Consider the following 10,025-nt stretch of genomic DNA (forward strand, 5'->3'; position numbering starts at 1 on the left):
AAGTGTAAAGTTAAACGTTGACTGTGGTAGCAGGTGGTAGCAAAATAATTGATAAAATAATCAAAATATAATATGTGTACATGTGTGCTGTGTAGATAGCATAAATCACATACAGTATTGGATATACTTATGTGTGTACGAATTTGTAAAGCGTAATGCTACTAATACTAGTAATACTACTAATACTGAACAAGTAACAAACTTGTATCAATTGATTATCAAAAAGAAAAACATATTGAAGCAGATCTCGTTAAAACCATTTGATGAAGTGATTGACAAGTTTGCTTCAACAAAAGCCAGAAAAATATGTATCCAGTATAAGGTTATAAATTATAACTTATAATAAAATATTTGTGTATATATAAATTTATAAATGTATAATATTTCTATCGTTGATAATAAGTTACCGATAGTCATTTTTTAAAAAGTGGGCAAGTGGGTATCGCTCTGCTGTATAGTAATTAGTAGAGATGGAGAGTAGGTCACTGATCACCATAATGGATGTGTTAAATTTGAATGCAATGACGGGTATCATTGTATACGGAAAACGATTCTGACGATTTGTCAGTCAATGATAATTAGTTGGATATATTATATTATTACCTATATTTAAATTGTAATATATCGTTATTTTACGCGATTTCGTAAAAAATTAAATTTCATACGCTCATAAAATGTTTTCTATATATTGACGCTGGAATTTTTTTTTACAGTTACTTGTAGGAAAACTTATGGATAACCTTGTATTGGCTTTTTGAACCTTAAGTATAAATCACAAAAATGTTATGAATTTTAAACTTCAAAATTCCTTGCAAATTTTCTCAATTTTGATATATTTCGTAAACATTTGAACATTAAATAGTTATAAACAAAAATTGTGACTAACGATTTATGATTTTTTTGTACTACGATAGGTACAACTTATAATAAACCTTGTATTAAATTTTAAAGATGTTTTGGATAGCCAAATTTTTTTTATTGGCATTTTAAGAAAAAAACTTAGAAAAGTAGAAAATTTCAATTGTCTATAAGTAGCTTAAAAAAAGTCAAAATATTTTGATATTTAATCGTAAATAGATAACAATAATATAAACATTTGGTGAAAATTTCAAGTATTTACAATGATTCGTTTTTGAGTTACAGCAAAATCAAAAAATTGATTTTGTCGAAAAGCTGTATGCGTAAAAATTCCCGTTTTTCCGTTATTTTTTCAGGGTTTTTCCCGACGCTTTTGAAAACTACTGGAAACTTTTACTTTTGACTTCCCAAAGTACCAACTAGATGAATTTTCCTATTCAAAGAGGGGCAGAAGTCAAAAATCAAAGCAATATTACTACTCAAAAACGTGATGACAGACACAAAAAAAAAAAAACAACACACATCATAGTAAAATCAATACATTCATCACTCCGTTCAGAATCTAAAAAATGTTTTAGAAAAAGTATCTATTTAGGTCATAACTGCAGTCAAGAGTTTGGTGATCTGTCCAGTTAAAGTTGAAATATTTTATACAGACTATAGTTGAAAAGTGGGAGGGGAGCGACAAAAAAAACTGCCTTTTGGTGAAAAAATGCGTAATCCGTCACTGAAAATAGGTATAGTGATACGATAATACATTAATACTATCTAAATCCATTTACAATATACAGTGTAATATGTAAAATAGTAATAAAAATAAAAATTATAATTACCTAATCTTATTTTAAAAACAAGAAAATGGAAAACAGATTTGAAATCAGCATAAAATATTAAATAGCTAATATACAATTTGTTGTTTCCTAGTTATTAATGGTTATGGATTATATAACTACTCGTTATCTTTATTCGTTTTTTTTTTGTTAGTTAGGTATATATATTCATATATTTATAATTATTGAGTATTTATGTATATTTAATTATTTAACCAGTTAAATATATACTGTATAACTAAGATTATTATAATATATCATAATAGTTTTTATGATATTTATTATACCTACTCAGTTGCGTTATTTCAGTTTTTCCGAGATTAGTGCAATCATTTATTGATATGCCGATTCGAATTTTTTACGCTGTTTTAGTTACATGCGGTGAGCCAATAGCGTAGCCAGGAATTTTGTGTAGAGAGGCTGAGTCTCTCAAAAAAATACAAAAAATACATTTACAATATTATATTTCTTTTATTATTATTATTATTATTATCTTGATACAATTCTAAGGTCAACACAGTCAATAGGAGTTCTATAGCCCCCTTAGCCCCCCTGGCTACCAATTTATAAGTGCAAAATATCAACAAATTTGGCAAAAAAAAATTGAAGAACAATTAAATTATAAGTACAAATGTGTAAATAAACCTTTAATAAAAACACTTTTTAATAGTGATTTGCAAATCATATGTTAATAAATCACTATTTTTATAAAGAATTACAAAAATGTAGCACACTTACACTGCATTCTGGTTCTACGTACATTATTATATAGCAATCTGTGTAAGTTAAACTAGTTCAAGTATCCCTAACTCAACTAGCCAGTTACATATCAGTAATTTTTAGATTTATAAATTTTTGTTAATGTATACATGTCAGTAGTATTAAAAATAAAATGTCTTTCTATTTTTCAAATGTGCCGACTTGAGGTTAAGTTAAACACTATAAACTTAGACAATTGAATTAGTTGCCACCATCGAAGTTATACCACTGATTATACCTAAATTTACATAAATATTATAAACTATAACTAAATGCTCCTGTCGCTCATGTGGACTATTACTCTGCTAGTATGAAAAAATGGGCCAGCAAATTATAAATATTATATTCGCTGCACCTTACTCAATGAACTTATTTGTGCATGCCTAATATATTAGATAATAACACGAGAGTCATAACTTATAACTTATAACTTATAACTTAAAAGAATATAATATAATAATATATAGGTAGAAGTAGTTGTGTCTTTATATTCCATAATATTTATATTTTATACAATGATAAACGAATATCTAGTAGGTATGTTTTGATAAATTTGTACGCAGCTCGTATCATACTATATTAAAATGTATCATATAAATCTAAATCTTTAAAATTATTGTTCCAATCGTTTTAAAGGGCTAGATGAATAGTAAGACTATTTTTTTTTTGAGAAGGGACTAAGTCCTAATCCTTATTTCACCAATGCTGAAATTGATACTAAAATACTGTATCAATATTAATAATATCATATTATTATATTTTATTTACAACAATATTTTATTCATTTTAAAATTCTAATAACTTGTTTAAAAATAAAAATTTCAAAAAAACGTTAGTTACCTAACCTAACCTAACGTGTCCCTTGATAATATTCTTTAAATTAAATTTTATAACCAAAATATGAATTTTTAAAATATTTAACTGTGTTGAGAAAAGAGATTGATATAAGTTATTTACAATAATATTAGAACTAATCCAAGTCTTAATGCCAAGGTCGTACCTACCTCATATGAATAAAATGATTGTAGTTTAATATTTAATTTTTAATTTGCGTATCTATAAACTATTCACAAAGTTGATTTAAATAGGATTATAAATTGGCCGAGGTGCAATTAATGGATCATTGTAACAAACGCGTCGTGAGTAACAAGAGTATTTAAAATAGATATTACTTAAAATCAAAATTATATATTTTTTAATGAAAATGTACAAGTTGGGCATCAAAATTTGTTAACTATGTATATTACTGTTATTAATAATCATTTAAGACTAAAAATATAAGTTACACTATACAGGGTGTAGTACTTGAAAGGAAATATCTTAATATTCGTATAAATATCCCAAAAATACAAAAATATTAAACTTGACATTAAACCTATAGAAGACCTATAAATTAAATCATATTAATAGAAACGTTACACTCGTATTTATTTTTTCTGTCTTATGTTACATGTGCATTGTGCTTTGTGCATAACATAGACAATTTACGCTCAACAGTTTACGTTTAGCTTCGTTGATTTAAAAATAAGAGTGATCTGACGTATACATGTATAATGATACTTAACTGTAAGAACATTAGGTATATTGTTATACAAGCATTTTAAACTGTACTATTTTACATACGCAAAACTCGATAAAAAATTGAATTATCGTCACCTATACATGAACACAGTTAAAGTTCTTACCATTAAGTTTCATAATAGGTATAGATTCACTTTAATATTAAAACTAACGAAATTAAACATGAACCGTTGAGCGAAGATTTGCTATATTATCAACTTGTTCGACGGAGACAACAAATGCGAGTATACAGCGTATTAGTGTGCATTTTAAAACTATTGAACTCTGATTTCTTTATTTAGGTATTTTTAGACGAAAGGCTGAAAGAATATTACCTATTTAAAATGTATTACATATATTATTGTGCTTTGTGTCTATACATATTTTAGTCTATAATGCTCTATATGCAAGAATGCAATATGTAACTTCTACCATTGAGTATATTATATAAATATAGATACTATTGGTTTTGGTTGCAATGTTGCAGAATTAGGTATTTCTTATTTTACCGTTTATTAAAAATTATTGGTTTATTCGTCGTGCACTCGTGTGTATAATATATACTTCACACTTTTGCAGCGCACATAATGTAATATATATTTTATAAATCACTGTCGTAAACGACGAACTGACAAAAAATTGGTTTTCGATATGCTCTCGTAAGTCGTAATGTAATATATATTAATATTGTTATGATATGACAGCGTGGGGGGGATGATATCGCAGTGGAAAAGAAACGCTGTTGTATAGCGGTGGCGTGAGGGCGTCTGCGAGTCCCCTGCAGTAGACCGTATTCGTATATATATATATGGGACGATCGTGCGGCGAAGTCCTTGGAACGTCAGTGGCGGCGGCAGCGGCGTTGTATGATAAAAGAGCCGGGCGGGCGGCGTGCGTATAAGCGGCGATGGCGGCGACTACCGTCTTGTATGTATATAGTATATATAATATAGCGGCGTCGTGGTTTGAGTGTGCTGGCGGCGGCTAGCTGCGGCGTCAGATATTGTATGGCGTCGTCGTCGGACTTCGGATGAGATATGCGGAAAGAAGCTTTCGTCGCGACTTCGAAGGGGGCACCCACCATTCCGTCTCGTCAAGTCACCCCTTCACTCTTCCACCAAACCAATGCGACGGCTGGCCGCAGGCGTCAACCGTCTGCAGCGTTTAAATACTGTGTGTACGCGCCGTGCGTGCCTGCAGCGTGTACACGTGTGCGTGCGTGTGTTTCGGCGGCCAGTGGGGTCGCAAAGGAGGAAATTGATTGTTCGATGGCAACCTAACGGGCGAAAACGTGTATATACATATATTTAATATATATACTCGAGGGGAGGGGGAATGAGAAAAAAATAATATATAAGAGAGAAGAAAAAATAACGCACGCGTACGATTATATTATACTATATATACTACGTGAAAGAGGGTGGTGGTGAGATGAGATGTATATAATATATATTATATACGTACGAGTATAAGGGACAAGGGAGGTAAATCGTTTATTATTTATTGATATACATATTTGGTATAGGTCGTACAATGGTTTATAGTGCGTTATCGTAGAATTCGTAAATTTGTATTTTGTACATTGTATACATACGGTTTTAGGAAAAACGGAAGTGCGGTGACTGCCAACCAGTCATCACATTATTGTGAACTAAAGTACTAGGTCCTGCAACGTGGTAGTGAAATAGTCAGTTTCCTACGGCGGTAGTTTTTTGCAGGATGCAGTAAAATTTAAATGCGATGCGTTGTACGTAAACTGTTTACGGTAAACATTCACGCAACACGCAAACGTGACCTGAGTGGATTCTTAAAATGTTCTTAAAATAATAATGTTAATAAAAACGCTTACCAAATCAGAGATCGACATGTAAACTTTCTTGATTTTCAATTTTTAGAAATTTATTAATTGTATGCAATATGTATGTATAATGTATTTTATTTTCATTTTTATTTAGTGAGATAGATCTCCGGAACCGGAGAGCGGATTTTGTTGTTTGGAGTCTTGTTAGATTCACACTGACTAGGATAAGTGCCGTGAAGATTTTCAGAACTTTATATTTTATAGTTAATTCACTACAGAGCTTCAAAAAAAAAAAAATTAAAACACATTTTATTGGGCGTTTTTTTTAGGTTATACAGCATTATAGCTTTGTAGTGAATTAACGATTGAAGATAAAGTTCTGAAAATCTTTATTACACTTTTCCTAACCAATGTGAATCTAACAAGAACTCAAATAATAAAATTCGTTCTCCAGTTTCGGTAATCTACCACGCTAAATGAAAATCTAGCAAAAATTAACTATTTTTTTAACTGTGAAAAACTAAATAATTTTTTTTGGAAATTTTTAATCTCACATTTTGTGTCTACTTGATAATCCCTTTTTAATGAGCTATCAACCAACTTTTTAGCTACCTATAATAGTTTTGGAGAAAAGTTAAAAAATATAAATTTTGGGACTGTTCACGCCGATGTTTTTTGAATTCAAATCGTTATACCGCTTGGGTGTGATATCGGATCTCTCTCATTAATATTTTACGTTAAAGCTTGAGTTACATTTTTATCATTTTCCTACTTAACACAAATTCTTTAAGTTTTAAAAATTCAGACTTTTTTTATTTCAATTACAATACTTACTTGATTAAAAATCAAGAAAGTAAAATATAAGCATTAGTTAGTTTAAATTTATAAAGGGGCAGCTAAATATATATTGGACATGGAAAACCAAGAAAGTTGTGCCTGTTTTAATCGTGTTATTACTTATTATTATGATATAACTATATAAGTACTAAATATTTTCAAAAACTTAGTTTTTTCCAACTAAGGTGGATTGTTTAAAACCATAACATTTTATTTTAATAAATACATATTTTAAAATATACTGTGGTACAATATTAATGATACAATGTTTTAATAAATTAGTAAATTAATGTCCGAGTTAGTGTCTATACTCTATACTGAGTCTATATAGGCTATAGAGTCTATACTCTATACCAATGTTGTACAGCAGAGGTTCTTTTGTGAGGTACACTTTGTTCCGTGGAGCTGATGCTCAGTAATTGTTTTCCTATGCCTCTTTTTGTTTGACCATTAAAATGTAATAATTTAATAACTAATCGTCATTTAAAACAAACATATATATTTATTTTAACAAGACTCTGTCAATTCAAATGTGATAATTCACCGATACGTAGGTATACAAACAATATTAAAAATCCTGATAAAAAAATATAACGTACTCGTAGGTAATTATCTAATGTTTACAATCTAAAAGTAAACCCATTTAAAAGGAAATATTATAACCGTTCAATAATTTAGAACATAAGTTACATGAAATTACATAGTTACATGAAATTCGCTTTATACATATCACATGTATAATAAACATTAATATATTGTATTTTTTATTGGTACACATGTCATCTTGTCATATCTTTATTTAAAAATATATATAATTAGTTAGGAAGGAAATGAGTTTGGTCCGCAAACTGCAATATTCCTCTCTACAAGTTACAAAAGATGAGACTAGTACATTTTATTTTTTGTCACCCGAGGTCAGTAGCTTTTCCATTCATTTCTGCTTAACTAAACTTTTATAGTGTAAGTGTTTAACTATCTACGTATAATGTATAAAACTAACAACTGTAAATTGTAGAAACTTAAATTCAACAATTGGATAACACGATTACGTGTTAATTGTAAGTAAATAAATATTGTGTATTTTAATACTTTAAATACTTTAATACTTTAAATATATCATAACATTGGTAAATACGTATGTTATAGATTAGTAGTTTTTATTTGTCTCATACTCTCATCAAGCATATAAATATATATATAAATAATATAAGTATACTTAATAATAAATGTATAATTTCTACTTAATTTAGTGGTTAAAATATCGTCAATAATATCTTACTTAATTTAAAATTATATTTTTCCCAATCTTTTGAGTACTAGAGTATCTCATCATAAGATTTGCTTTATATTTACTGAATGTTTTAAAGAAACAAGATTTATAAAAATATATTATATAATTATAATAAAATTTCATGAGATTACATTATCTGGTTGTAATTACAAAAATATAAAATATAATAAATAATGTACTTCATAGAACTATTATCTGTGATAATTTTGAAATTATGAAATAACTATAATATGAGATTATTAATAAAAATTACTTTTATTATTTTGACACTCTGTAATACTATATTAACATATTAAATTATAAATAAATATAATAGGAAACGGCATATACCTATATAATAGGTATATCATGATTATTAATTAAGCTAGGGTATTAAATAATAATATGTTTAATTATTTTCCCTAAATTTGACAATAATAGTTGTACCTAGTATTTATAATAGATACTCAACGATAATTTTGTTGATACAATAATTCAATCAATTTTCAAACTATATGTGCCGAAATATAAAAAAGTGTCCCTATTGTTAAAAGTAAAATAACAATATAAATAGAAAACCGAAAAATGTAGTTAAAATTCATTATTAGCTATTACATCTACAATAGTCAGACTTGCCTGCATGCAAATATTGTAAACTGTAATATTATAATTATTTCTAAATATTACACTAGCTATATATTATTATATGTGTCGTAAAGGTACGTCATGCAAAGGCATTTGTTGATCCCCCGCTTTACTGCTCCGTATATAAAATAATATTTCGTTTTTTAATCATTAATATTTCATATATATAACATTACAACGTATGTATATTGTATATAGTATATATCTATTATCTACCAGCTGTTTTTTGGTAGTTAGTTTTTGAGTACTATAGTGTACTACAACAAATAAGTTTTGTTAATTTATTTTTTGCATAATATTACAATTTAAATTTTAAAATTAAAATTAAAAATTCATTACATTATATCTCATATTATAGTCTATAATTCTATATTATCTTTTAGTTCTATCGTATATAATTTATTTTACAATCATTATTCGAAAAAATGTATCGTTTTTAAAAATATTTTTGTTTAGAAAAAAAATTAAATTAAATTAATTTTTAATTATTACTATGATATTTTTCACTTTTAGGAATGACGCTTTGCATTTTTAAATTTTTAAATCATGTGTTTAAAAATTTACAGTAAACAAATACTAGTTCCTAATTGAAAATATTTAATGTTGCTACAAGCAACATGCTATTTTTTAAATTTTATAATAATTCCTATACTGGTATATCTGATTAAATGGTTTCTTAAAGCTTACTAAAAATTTAGAAATTGAATAACTATATTATTAATAAATTTAAAGACTAAATATTATAAAATGTATTCGACATCCTTCTTGTTCAGGTCTCGCTGGAAACATTTTTTTATGTGAAGTCTTACTAACTTAATCGATATGTATGTAAATAATGTGAAATAATATGTAAAATATTAAACTTCTTAAATTTTTAATCGACTTGTCATTTTATGAAAAATATTTCAATCAATTCACTGATCAGTGGTGGTGATTTGTTTTGTCTGCAATAGTGATAATTTGCGAACAATAACTGTTCCGAACCGTGTATATGGGCAATAATTCATTTACACGGTATTATAAGTGATGCGGCCCAATAATTAACAAATACGTGCACCCGACAATTACCGGCTTCCCCCATATACACACCTTACATGTTACCACTTGCCACTCTAGTTTCATACATTATTGTGGACATTGCGGTGCAGGTGTTGGCGCGGTGTTCGTATTTACCGAAATACAACCGACCGTCGAGCGGATTTTTCACTTTCTCGTCGCCGCCGAGTTATTTGATCTGCTGACTGGACGTTTTGACGCCGCCACCGCCGACTCGTGTAAACAACATCGGACCCACGCGAGGGTTGTATTGCACGGAAACAAACCGCATGTGGGACGAGACGGTGTACAACAACTGTAAATAGACAATGCTCCGATAATAATATAAATATACGTAAATATGCAATAATAATGCAGCACACATATTATGTACTACGCAAAAAAACGCGATATGTGTACATTTAGAAAA

This window comes from Rhopalosiphum padi, chromosome 2 (genome assembly GCF_020882245.1).
Source record: "Rhopalosiphum padi isolate XX-2018 chromosome 2, ASM2088224v1, whole genome shotgun sequence".
In the NCBI taxonomy this organism is placed as follows: domain Eukaryota; kingdom Metazoa; phylum Arthropoda; class Insecta; order Hemiptera; family Aphididae; genus Rhopalosiphum; species Rhopalosiphum padi.